General features: G+C 37.8%; 1 pseudogene; it reads left to right on the top strand.

Moving 5' to 3' along the window:
* Positions 1-1686: 1686 nt before the first annotated feature.
* On the top strand, positions 1687-6904 carry LOC109218854 (annotated as a pseudogene).
* The last annotated feature ends 7298 nt before the right edge of the window (positions 6905-14202 follow it).

Here is a 14202-nt window from a genome sequence, read left to right as displayed (position 1 = left end):
GATTACAAAAAACCGATTACTTTTGGTTTGGTTTGGTTTTAGGTTTTGAAATTTAAAACCGATCAAATTTGGTTTGGTTTTAGGTTTTAATTAAAAAAAAACCGAACCAAACCGAATATAAGAGTAGCTATTTTAAATTTATAATTACACCTATATATATGTAAACTTTTATACAAAGTTTCAAAAAATTTACAGTAAATGTTAATCGTTTGCACTTTTAGTATAGTTCTTTACCTTTACATTCTAGTTTGATTGGTAGTTTTCTTTTGTTAAGTGTAAGAATCTATTTCATGTTAAAAATAATATATTTTTAATTGAGTCCTTAAATTATTCACCACTATTTGATTCAATTATCATCAATATATCTTGGTAAATAATAGATTTCTCAAAGGGCAATTGATTTGATAGTGTTACGTTGAAAGTGTGGTCGCCGGAATATGTGTTTGGTAGTGTTTGTCTTATATTTAAAAAAAAAACCGACAAAAACCGAAAACCACAAAACCCGACATAAACCGAATCGAGAAAAAACCCGACTTAATTGGTTTGGTTTGGTTCTAATATTTGAAAAATCGACTTACTTGGTTTGGTTTCTTTTTAGGGAAAGACCGATCCAAATCGAACCATGAACACCCCTAATTGCCACGATAGTTAGCAATCATAGCAAAAATAAGAAATTAGCTTTGCCAGTTTAATTTTCGTAGCTATGAAATTTTAATATTTTATAAATAGCTATGAAGTTTTTATTTTTGTGGCTATTGTTTTAGCCAAGATTTTTGAATATTTAGCAGAGATTTCGTAGCTATAGATATATTATGTTGTTGTGAGAATTTTAATTTAAAGTAATAATAAGTACTATAATGTACTTTAAGTTAAGAATACATTGAATACATATTGTAAATTTATACACATATAATACACACAAAAAATTACAATACTCGATAAGTAAAACGTAGATAAGATAAATTTATATATTAAAATTAATAGAAATAAATCATATGCATTTATTCATAAATAATTTAAGGTAGTAGTTAAATAGTTAAAAGAAAACATAGAGAATGAAGGTATAAATTGATATTCCTATTATATTGGATTTAGTGAGACGCCAATGAAGAAATCAAAAGGCTGATGATGATTGGTATATAGAGCCCGTTTGGCTTAGCTGATTTAGAGTAGCTGATAAGCATTAGGTGCTGAAAAGCACTTTTAAGTACTGAAACTGATTTAAAAAATAAGCAGTTACGTGTTTGGATAGAAGTGCTGAAATTAATAATATGCACCTAAAGAACTGGGTATACGCAGAGTTTTGTTTTAAAAAGAAGTATTTTAGGGATAGAATAGTAAATATTTTAGTCAAACTTAAACTGCTTATAAGCTGAAATTTGATAAGTTGAGGGAAACAACTTATGACTTTTGACTTATTTTTGGCTTATAAGCACATAACTTATAAGCACTTTTAATTTTACCAAACGCGTAGATAAGCCAAAAAGTGCTTATAAGCCAGTTTGACCAGCTTATAAGCTTACCCAAACACCCTCATAGTCAAGTAAGGCAACTGAAATGAAGAAATAAAAAAGCATTATAAATACTTATGCCTTCTCTTCCACTTGTGTCATCTCACTCATCTGTCGACTTTCTTTCTTCCCGAGAGAATTAATAACACAAAATTCTCCTAAAACTTTTATAGCAATGGCCGCAGCAGCAGTTAGCAACTATGAAGAAGAGATTGTTCGCCCCGTGGCCGACTTCTCCCCTAGTCTTTGGGGTGATCAGTTCCTTTCATTCTCCATTGAAAATCAGGTAATTTGTTAAGTTCCTTATTATATACTTTCTTCGTGCAAGCATGGTTAATTTCTTCTTCATATTGATTGAACAACATTAATTTTCCTAATTACAGTTTTCTTTCATGAAATATATTATAAATAGGTTGCAGAGAAGCATGCTAAAGAGATTGAAGCATTGAAGGAACAAACGAGGAATATGCTGTTAGCGACTGGAATGAAATTGGCTGATACATTGAATTTGATTGACATTATTGAACGTCTTGGCATCTCCTACCACTTTGAAATTGATGAGATTTTGGATCAAATTTATAACCAAAACTCAAGCTGCAGTGATTTGTGCACTTCTGCACATCAATTTCGGTTGCTCAGGCAATGTAACGCCCCGACCGGTCGTTTTGAGTCCTAGCGCTCCGTTCAACAGTCGGAGTCCATGAACAGCTTCATTTCAGGTATTATGACTTGTACGCGTGGTCGGAATTAAGTTTTGGGAAGTCCAAAGTTGATTTGGGAAGAGAATTCTTATTTCGGAAGCTTAAAGTTGGGAGAATGACCTAGGAATGGATTTTTGAGTAAACAACCTCGGAATCAGGATCTGAAGGTTCCAGCAGGTTCGTATGATGATTTCGGACTTGGGCGTATGCCCGGGTCAGGTTTTGGATAACCCGGGAGCGTTTTGGCGCCTATTGTGGAAGTTAGCATTTTAGAAAGAATTTCATAAGTTTGGTTTGAAGTGCATTTCAGAGTTATCGATGTCCGTTTGGAATTCCGAGACTGGGAGTAGTTTCGTATGGTGATTCTGGAGTTGGGGGCGCGATCGGAAGTGAATTCGGAGGTCCGTAGGTCATTTTGAAGCCATTTGGCTAAAGATAGAAATTTGAAGGTTTTTGGGAAGTTTGACCGGAGGTTGACTTTTTTGATATCGGGGTCGGAATCCAATTCCGAAAGCTGGAGTAGGTCCGTAATGTCAAATATGATTAGTGTGCAAAATTTGAGGTCAATCGGACGTGATTTGATAGGTTTAAACATCGGAAATAGAAGTTGGAAAGTTCAAAGTTCATAAAGCTTGAATCGGAGTGTAATTCATGGTTTTAGCGTTGTTTGTTATGATTTGAGGCCTCGAGCAAGTCCGTAATGTGTTTTGGGACTGGTTGGTATGATTGGTTGGGGTCCCGGGGGTCTCGGGTGGATTCCGGGTGGCTAACGGATCAAATTTGGAAGTTGAAGAATAGCTGAAGGGATCTGGTATCTGGTATTTCCGCTTCTGCGGAAATAGGACCGCAGAAGCGGCCCCGCAGAAGCGAAGAAGAAGCCGCAGAAGCGGACGAGGGCGAGGGCAGCCAGGACAGCAGAAGCGGCCCTTGATCCGCTGATGCGGAACCGCAGAAGCGGTAGGCTGACCGCAGAAGCGGAAGGCCTGGAGTGGATGGGAGCCGCAGAAGCGACAAGCGGTCTGCAGAAGCGGACAGGGTTCCGCTGAAGCGAAAATGCTGGGCAGTAGGCATGTTTTAAAATCGTGAATGGAGTCACTTCTCTCATTTGGTTCATGGCTTGGGGCGATTTGGGGAGCTCCAAAGAGTGGAACTTCGTCATCTATATAAAGGTAAGTCATCCCCATCACTTTTGGAGTTAAATACATCAATTATGTATGGATTTAAGCATGAAAATTAGTGTAAAAATGGAGGTTTTTGGTGGAAACCTAGAAAAATGATATTCTTGGAATTCAGCCACGATTTTGAGTATGGAATTAGAATAAAAGTATATATTTGAGTTCCTGAGGTCATGGGTAACCTTTGTCTTCGAGAAATTTTGGATTTCGGGCACCTAGGCCCGAGGGCATTTTTGTCATTTCACTAAGCAGAGTTGGGAATCTGTATAATTTGAATTTCTAACAAGTATTTGAGCATGTTCTAATTAGTTTGTCGTTAATTGGCTAGTTTTGGTGCATTGTGCGTCGGTTCAAGCCTTCGGAAAAATGTTGAATGCCGGTTATGAGTCTTCGGAGCGAGGTGAGTCTCCTTTCTAATCTTGTGAGGGGGAATTTACCCCATAGGTGAAGTAATTGATTATGTGCTCCTATTTGTGGGGGCTACGTACGCACGAGGTGACGAGAGTCCGTGCGTAGCTACTATTATGCTATTGTCCGGGTAGTTAGGACCCAAAAAAAAACATGTTGCACGTGGATTAATTGTGAACCCATTAGTAGCTCGAATTGTTTAACTCACATCGAATTGGTAAGTAAATTTCTAAAAGGATTAAACTTCATTTCTTAAATCGTTAAAGGAGAATTGGTTTTATTTGTATAAATACTCCCCGATAAGTTCTTATTTGACTGATTGAGCATGTATTTTACGTGTGCCTGCGTCGCATGGATGATTCGCGAGCAGGGTATGTGTTTATTTATGGAACGGGCCGAACGCCTCGGTGAGAATAGATGCATCTATGGTTCGTTCCGCTCGACCCTCGGCAGTGCACAATTTACATTTCTGTTGGAGCAGGCCGTCGACCTCGGCATGATTTGCGCGTGTTTATCTGTTACTTGAAAATTGTAAATGTGGGATTGGCCCTACGTGGCTTGATATTAACTGATAAGATAATAAAGAATAAACCTTGAAGCCCTTGATTATTGTTGAAGGTGTTTTTCTTGTTTTTCCTGGCTTCCCGAACTAGAACTACTATATGACTCCACGATTATTCTCGCATTATTGAATATTGATAATTGACCTCTAGTGAGTGTCGAAATTGGCCATCTCGTCTCTACCCCTTCGGGATTAGGCGGGATACTCACTGAGTACACGTTGATTACGTACTCATACTACACTTCTGTACATTTTTGTTGCACAGGTATATTTCACATTTGGTAGCAGCACGGATGATTTGGGGACTTGGTGAGCTGCATTGTTCGAGACGACCCGTAGCTAGAGTAGTTCCCTTCCAGTACCTTACTTATTCATTCTCTATCCACTGTATTTCGGACAGACATTTGTATTTTATTGTCCTTATCAGTAGTTGCTCATGCACTTGTGACACCGGGTTCTGGAATGGTTTTTCTTTGAAAGTTACGTATTATTAGTTATCTCTTCATTTGAATTGAAACAGAGGTTGTATGTATATGAAAAAAAAATGGAAGTAAAACTCTTAGATTTTTAAAATTATTAAAAGAGAAATTAATGGATGAGTTAGTTGGCTTGCCTGACAACGGTGTCCGGCGCCATCACGACCCGTAGTGGATTTGGGTCGTGACAGGCAACATGGTTTCAACATCTTTCCTGGTAAGTTCATCATGAAGCACACCTATATATGAAATTGTTGTTAAAATTATTATCCATTTATTGCAAGAAGGTTAATTAATCTTGAGCTTTCTTTCTTGAAATACCAGAAATTTTCAGCAAATTCCAAGATGAAAATGGCAAATTCAAAGAGTCTCTTTCTAGCGATGTCTTAGGATTATTGAACTTGTATGAAGCTTCACATGTGAGGACTCATGCTGACGATATCTTACAAGACACACTTGCTTTTTCCACTATCCATCTTGAATCTACAGCTCCACATTTGAAATCTCCACTTAGGGAGCAAGTGACACAAGCCCTTGAGCAATGTTTGCACAAGGGCGTTCCTAGGGTCGAGACCCGATTCTTCATCTCATCGATCTACGAGAAGGAACAATCGAAGAGCAACGTGTTACTTCGATTTGCCAAATTAGATTTCAATTTGCTCCAGATGTTGCACAAACAAGAACTTGCTGAAGTATCAAGGTGCGATATATAAAAACGATGAACCCTTTTTGATTGATTATATCTCAAGTACTGATGTTAATTTGTTATGCTGCAGGTGGTGGAAAGATTTGGATTTCGTAACAACACTTCCATATGCTAGAGATCGAGTAGTTGAATGTTACTTTTGGGCATTAGGAGTTTATTTTGAGCCTCAGTACTCTTAAGCTCGTGTCATGCTTGTTAAGACCATATCAATGATTTCGATTGTCGATGACACCTTTGATGCGTACGGTACGGTTAAAGAACTTGAGGTATACACAGATGTCATACAAAGGTATGAACTTCATTAATTCACTTATTCAGATATTTCTCGATAGTGAATGTCATTGTGAAAAGATTAAGACAAACTTCTACTCATTATAGTTGTGCTCTTTCAAAATGCATGAGTTCACCGTAATTTTGTCATCCTGCAGATGGGATATCAACGAAATTGATCGGCTTCCTGATTACATGAAAATCAGTTATAAAGCTATTCTAGATCTTTACAAGGATTATGAAAAGGAATTGTTTAGTGCTGGAAGATCTCATATTGTCTGCCGTGCAATAGAAAGAGTATGTTTGAGCAACTTAACTATCGAAATATTTTTTTTTCTTAATCCAGTTCTCGCTTTGTTTTACTTTCTGTATGTCTTTTAGTGATCAGAAACCTAATACAATTCAATCAAAACTATCTAACACTTAAACATATATATTTTGTATTCACAGATGAAAGAAGTGGTAAGAAATTATAATGTTGAGTCAACATGGTTTATTGAAGGATATAAGCCACCTGTTTCTCAATATCTAAGCAATGCACTAGCAACTACTACATATTACTACCCCGCGACAACATTGTATTTGGACATGAAGTCTGTTACGGAGCAGGATTTTGAGTGGTTGTCAAAGAATCCTACAATTCTTGAAGCTAGTGTGATAATATGTCGAGTTATTGATGACACAGCCACATACGAGGTATGAGTTGTATCTCACAAACTTATATAATTATATGTAATTTGGACAAATAAAGTATTGCGACAATATAAAAGCTAACCCCTAATCTATCTACCTTTCCAGGTTGAGAAAAGTAGGGGACAAATTGAAACAGGAATTGAGTGCTGCATGAGAGATTATGGCATATCAACGGAAGAGGCAATGACTAAATTTCAAGAAATGGCTGAGGCAGCATGGAAGGATCTTAATGAAGGACTTCTTAGGCCCACTCCTGTCTCTACGGAGTTTTTATCTCGTATTCTCAATCTTGCACGTATTGTTGAGGTTACATATATATACAATCTAGATGGATACACTCATCCGGAGAAAGTCTTAAAACCTCACATTAATGCCCTACTAGTGGACTCCATCGATATTTGAGCTGCCAATTCTTGCTCATCTTCCCAAACTTCGTTCTTCTTTGATTTGTTGAGAAAGTAAATTTATATACTATGTTTTATTTGTATCATGTTGTATAAAGTTGTTCGGAGCTGCTTTTGCTGTAAGGTTGCATCCCTATAGTACTTTGGATTTGGGTTTTAAGCATTTCGTCCTGTCAGTTATCTAGTTTCCAATTATATTTATGGATATGTTTTGGCTTACTTATGACATTTAATCAATTACTATACGTGTTGATGTTTTTTTTCCTGGTTAACATATGTGACGAATGTTGATAAAAGAAGGGATAAGTTTTGTTGGCTCCGTTGGAACTGGAAAAAACGTCCCTTTCGAATTTACTGCACATTCAACATTTCTTACTTTTTTTATACTACTAGTTTCTCGGTTGCACGTGTATGTTCGAGCTATGTAGTACATAATTTTCCAGAATACTATAAATATTATTAAAATAACAATTTGAGTAAATGATTAAATATAAAAAGAAAAAGTACATTTTTGTGAAAAAATCACTATAGATCGTCGTATGGGAATTTCTTTGTCGATGTCAAGGTGATTGGATATTTTTTTAACCTACAGACATGAACAATAAAAATTTAATTACATACATATGATATTTTTCTTATTTTAGTTTTATGAAGTACAATCTAATGAAGCATCTCAACTAAGTGATAATTTTATATTGTACATCAAAATATTTTTCATGTGTATAATTTAAATTAACTTTTTATTTGTACTCTGTTCTTCAGGTCCATCCTTCTCCAATAAGTGATTTTCGTATTACTAGCATGCAAACTACATCTAAAAAATATGAGATTAAAAAAATTAGTGATAAGTACTAATTAATTATGTACAAAAATAATTCATAAATTCCTATAAATAACTACCAAAGATAGTGTCATCACTAAATTGTGTAGAAGAAGTTGCTTGGATATATTTTGTGACTTGTTAATAGGAACACATTATTTTACTAATTTTAATTTACTTTGACTGCTATTTTGACTGAACATAATATGATTAGGTAGAGAAAGTAAATGAAGTATAACAACAATAACAATTATATATATATATATATATATATATATATATATAGATAAAAGTTCCGTACTTTCTACGTGAATCATGATAAACATCCTTATTTGAGATAGACAATAAATTAAAATAATTTAATAACTTGTGCTTGCGGTATTTATTATTTTTTAGTTCGTATATTAAAATATTTCAATTAATTAAAAGCAAGAATATTACCAATTATGTGACCTAGTAATCCAAGTAACTTGTTAAAAAAAGGACTGTAGAACACAAATTTACATTGGATGTAATATTAAATTTACTAGGGGTGTACATAGGTCGGGTTGGTTCGGATTTTACAATTACCAAACCAAACCAATTGTGTCGGGTTATTAAATCTAAAGACCAAACCAAACCAATAAAACTAGGTTTTTTCAATCTCGGTTTTTCTCGAATTTTCGGGTTATTCGGATTATTCGAGTTTTTTCGGGGTTTTTCCGGTAAAATCTTCGTAGAACAAAACATATAAGTTGTGCTCAAAATATTTCTTTAATCCTAGTAAAATACAACTATATAAAGTANGCAGAAGCGGCCCCGCAGAAGCGAAGAAGAAGCCGCAGAAGCGGACGAGGGCGAGGGCAGCCAGGACCGCAGAAGCGACCCTTGATCCGCTGATGCGGAACCGCAGAAGCGGTAGGCTGACCGCAGAAGCGGAAGGCCTGGAGTGGATGNTAAATATTGCTAATTAAAAAGTCATAATAAAAATAAACATAATCTAAAAGTACTAAGTCATGCTAAAATAAGTAGACTAATAAGGGAGTATTAATTACATGACTAAACGCTAAAGAAAAAATAAAAACAGGTTATGCATTTTTATCTAAACTATTGTAAACAAAAAATAGATATTCAATACATTCTCGTTAGTAGTATTGAATTGAATGTCTTTTGTTAGCACTAGTATTGATTTGATTTTGGTTTGGGCTTTTGTTAGCATTATTTAATTTACTAATATTAATGGCTATAAAACTTAATGGAACATTCAAAAGTTCTAAGTCCAACCTTGAAATAATACCTTAAAAGATAAAATTATGAAATTCTTTAAGAAATATTTATAAATTACATCACAATAAGTATATTTATATATTAAATATATCTAAAATTTCTATATATTTAATGTCGGGTTGGTTTGGTTTCGGTTTGACTTTCTTTAGTTAAAACCAAACCAAACCAATTATGGTCGGGTTTTTTTTTCCAACACCAAACCAAATCAAACCAAACCATAGTCGGGTTTTTTTTCTTGGTTCGACTCGGATTATCGGGTTGGTGAGGTTTGTCAGTTTCCTTTGTACATGTGACGACCCAAAGGGTCATCACCTGCTTTTAATTGAATTCTGTGTCTCTGAGGCCTTGAAAACCTCATTTAGAGTCGCCTCAATTTGCGTGCGCAGTCCGGGCGCGTAGCCGGAAAGCTTAAATATGAAATTCTGTGAAAAATGCTATGTTTTGATGTTAAAATCAATAAATTTGACCTTGGTCAATATTTTGGGTAAACGGACCCGGACCCGTAATTTGACGGTCCCGTAGGGTCCGTAGGAAAATATGGGACTTGGGCGTATGCCGGAATCGAATTCCGAGGTCCCAAGCCCGAGAAATGAATTTTTGAAAGAAATTATTTTCTGAAATTGTTTAAGGAAATTGGAAATGAAATTTGATTAGAACATGTTAGTATCGGGCCCGTATTTTGGTTCCGGCGCCCGGTACAGGTCTTATATATGATTTAAGATGTTTCTGTGAAATTTGGTGAAAAACGGACGTCGTTTGATGTGATTCGGATCTAAATTGGAAATTTTGATGTTTTATGAAGTTTGAAAGAATTCATGGATTTTGAGGTTTAATTCGATGTTTATGATGTTATTTTGGCGATTTGATCGCACGAATAAGTCCGTAGGATGTTTTTGAGGTTGTGTGTATATTTGGTTTGGAGCCCCGAGGGCTAGGGTGAGTTTTGGTTAGGCCACGGGTTGCATTTTTTGAACTTAAAAATTTCTGGTATTAACTGACCTGCAGGCTTCGCATTTGGGAAGCCAGGCTCGCAATTGCGAGCCCGCAAATGCGACAAACCACTCGCAAATGCGAAGGAGGGAACTGTGCAGCCTGATCGCAAATGCGACCAGGTGGTTCGCAAATGCGAAGGTCCTCTAGTCAGCCTGGGGTCGCAAATGCGACCCTGTGTTCGCAATTCCCCAGTCGCAAATGCGACTTTTGCTTCGCAAATGCGAATGTCCAGACATTTCATTTGCGAACCCTGTTTCGCATTTCCCACATCTGCAGAGGTCGGGGTTCGCAATTGCTAACCTCTGTTCGCATTTCCCATATCAGAGACCTGTAATTTTTACACTTAAACGATTTTGAGCTTCATTTTTCATATTTTCTCAAACCCATACACACTTAGGCGATTTTTCAAGAACAAGTCTTCTTCCAAATCAATTGTAAGTTAGTTTTTACTCATTTCTTTCAATCATTAACATCTTTTAACATGATTTCAACCTAAAATTAAAGATTTTCATGGGGGAAATTGGGTGTTTTGGGTAGAACCTAGGTTTTTAAAAAATTGGGAATTTGGACCTCGATTTGAGGTCCGATTTCAAAACAAATTATATATTTGGGTTCGTGGGGGAATGGATAATCGGATTTTGGTTCGAACCTCGGATTTTGACCACGTGGGCCCGGGAGCGATTTTTGACTTTTTGGGTAAAACTTTGGAAAACTCATCTTCATGCATTGGGGTTGATTCATTTAGTGTTTATTGATGTAATTAAGTAATTTGTGATTAGATACGAGCGAATTGGCGGTGGAATCTATGGGTAAAGCTATAATTAAGACTTGAGTTGTGTTCAAGACATCAAGGTAAGTGTTTGGTCTAACCTTAGCTTGAGGGATTAGGAGTTGAGTCCTATTTGCTATGTGATAATTGTTGAGTACGACGTATAGGCATGGTGACGAGTATCTATACGTTGGTGTCAAGTATGACCGTGAGTCTTATATTGTGATTTTCATGATTTCGTTGTATTCTTCATGCTTTGGTGATGATTTCTAGTTGTTGTGAAAAGTTTGTGGAAGGAATTGAGACCTTTGAACATTTTGGAGCATTGGCTCGAGTTATATTATGAATTGTGAAAGTATATGAGATGATTGAACCTTTTGGAGCATTGGCTCAAGTGGTAAAGTGAGTTATGAAGTACAAGTGAAAGATAGAGAAAGAGTTATTGAAATGTTCCCTTGCCGGGATTGAATTATTTATGTCATGACCCCAGTTCACCCTCCATGAACATGTCGTGATGGCACATAGTTCCTACAACTAGGTAAGCCTAACAATGCGGAAATTAATATAACTTGCGGAAACATTTAATTAAATTAAGCAAAACTAGAAGAAAACGGTATATAAGTGCCACTTGGCATATACAACTCAAAAATAAATTGCGGAAGCCTACAACTCAATCCCAAAACCCGGAAACTCACGAGAAACACAGGCTAATAGAAATACTGTAAATGCTCTAATCTCCAGAATGTCTACATCAAAAGTATGATAGCATCTAAACACTACAGATAGAATAAGGAAGGAGACTCTTCGGTCTGCGGACGCTGCAGATATACCTCGAAGTCTCCGTAGCTCTCCCCCGCCTCAAGGATAGTGCGCCTGAGTGGAGGTACCTGGATCTGCACATGAAAAACATGCGCAGGAAGGGCATGAGTACACCACAGCGGTACTCAGTAAGTGCCAAGCCTAACCTCGATTGGGTAGTGACGAGGAAGGTCAGGGCCCTACTGAGGTTAAACAATATAATATAAATCAACAGTATGAAAATAGGCAGTAACAGTGAGTACATCAGTGGGATAAGACAGACTAAACAAAGCAATAACAAATACACAAAGAACGGAGCAAACACAAAATAAGTACAGCTCAATACCAATGGTAACAATGAGGATCTCCCAGGATACCGTCCTGTAGTCCTTTTCTCAACTGTCCAGTGGATCTCCCGGGATACTGTCCCGTAGTCCATCATATGTGTATATCCGTAGGATCTCCCGGGATACCGTCCCGTAGTCCAGCTATCAATGTGCAGGGGGATCTAACGGGAATCTAACCCGCAGTCCCGAAGTAAATGTGCAGGGGGATCTATCGGGAATCTAACCCGCACTCCCAAAGTAAATGTGCAGGGGGATCTATCGGGAATCGAACCCGCAGTCCCAAAGTAAACAAACAAGGGAGGGAGCCACCGGAATCCCACATCCGTAGTCCCAATGTAAATGCGCAACTACAACCAGAAGATATTCAGAAATGAAGTACAAAAGACAAACATCAGGTAGTACTAGCCTAACATGCTTCACGTAGTACAGTCAAGGCAACTTAAGCAATTAGGCAAGTTAAATCAACTAAAGATGTTTTTCTAATCTAACACAGGTTATAACTGCAAGTAAAACAAGACAAATATGAAGGAAACTCAGTCTCAATATCTTAAGTAAAAACCGGATTTTTCAACAATTAGCTCAAGTACGCGCTCGTCACCTCACGTACAAGGCACTCAATTACCACATATCATATCCTAAGGGGAAAGGTCCCCCACACAAGGTTAGACAAGCCACTTACCTCGAACCGGCTCAAAATCAACTAGAAATCACGCCCTTGCCACGAGTATCCGACTCCAAATGGCCCAAATCTATTCAATTCAATTACACATTGTAAATAACATCGCAAACAACTGGTTTTACTATAAATTTCAAGCTACAGCGTGAAATTAGATGAAATGACCAAAATGCCCTTCAGGCCAACATCTCGGAATCGAATAATTTTCACATTTTCAGAATCCTCGTACTCTCACGAGTCTAACCATATAAAAATTTCCCAAATCGGAGGTCAAACACCCACTCAAAACCCAATAGTTTAGTCTATGAAGTTTCACCCAATTTTCCAATTTTTGATCCCAAATTCGAATTTTAATGATGGATTTAACTATAAAATGATAAAATATAACTAGCAGGGATTTAAGAAACGTTACCCAATATTCTTCTCTTCAAAACCCTCAGAAAAATCGCCCATCCCCGAGCTCAATTTGATTTTTCTAACTTATGAAATCAAACCCTCGGAATTTCTATATCTGCACAGGCATTTCCGCTTCTGCGGACAAGGGACCGCTTCTGCGGTCCCGCTTCTGCGGAACAAGAGCCGCTTCTGCGGTTTTCATTAAAAAGGCAGGGACCGCATCTGCGAAAAAAGGGTCGCAGGTGCAACACCGCATCTGCGGGGGAACATCCGCTTCTGCGGAAACTAAGGAGATACAGGAGCCCGCATCTGCGATGCCTGAGCCGCTTCTGCGGCTCCGCTTCTGCGGTTTCTGAGGGAAAGGGGCAAAGACGCTTCTGCGGCGCCGCATCTGCAATTCCCAAGCCGCAGATGCGAAAGTACCAGAAGAGGAACACTTCAGCTGCTGCAACACTTCAAAATTCTTCCATTAACCACCCGAAATCACCCCGAGGCTACCGGGACCTCAACCAAAAGCACCAATAACACCTAATACCTCATTCAAACTTGTACCAATCCTTAAACCACCTAAAACAACGCCAAAAACTCGAATTAAACAAGGATTTGAGCCTAAGAACTTCAATTTTTATCAAAAATATGTTTTCGATCAAAAACCTAACCAAGACACGTCCGAATGACCTGAAATTTTGCACACACATCCCAAATGACATGACGGAGCTACTGCAACTTCCGGAATTCCAATCCGACCCTCGGATAAAAAACTCACTATCGGACCGGAAACTTTAAAAATTCAAACTTCGGCATTTCAAGCCTAAATGAGCTACGGACTTCCAAAATACATTCCGAACACGCTCCCAACCCCGAAATCACCTAACGGAGCTAACGGAACCATCGGATTTCCATTCCGAGGTCGTCTTCACACTGTTCCGACTAAGGATAACTTTTCAACACTTAAGCTCTCATTTAGGGACTAAGTGTCCCAAAACTCTCCGAAACTCAACACCGAACGTCCCGGCAAACCAAATTAGCAGAAATGAACTTCGGGGAAGCAGTTAATAGGGGATCGGGGCGTTAATTCTTAAGACGACCGGCCGGGTCGTCACATCCTCCTACACTTAAATATTCGTTCGTCCTCGAATGAGCATAGAGAACATACCTGATGTAGCGAAAAGATGAGGGTACTGGCTGCGCATATCCCGCTCGGTCTCCCAAGTTGCAGATCGGAAGAGCA

This window comes from Nicotiana attenuata, unplaced genomic scaffold (assembly GCF_001879085.1).
Source record: "Nicotiana attenuata strain UT unplaced genomic scaffold, NIATTr2, whole genome shotgun sequence".
In the NCBI taxonomy this organism is placed as follows: domain Eukaryota; kingdom Viridiplantae; phylum Streptophyta; class Magnoliopsida; order Solanales; family Solanaceae; genus Nicotiana; species Nicotiana attenuata.
The sequence above is the reverse complement of the archived record's forward strand: the minus strand, read 5'-3'. Positions and strand labels throughout refer to the sequence as shown.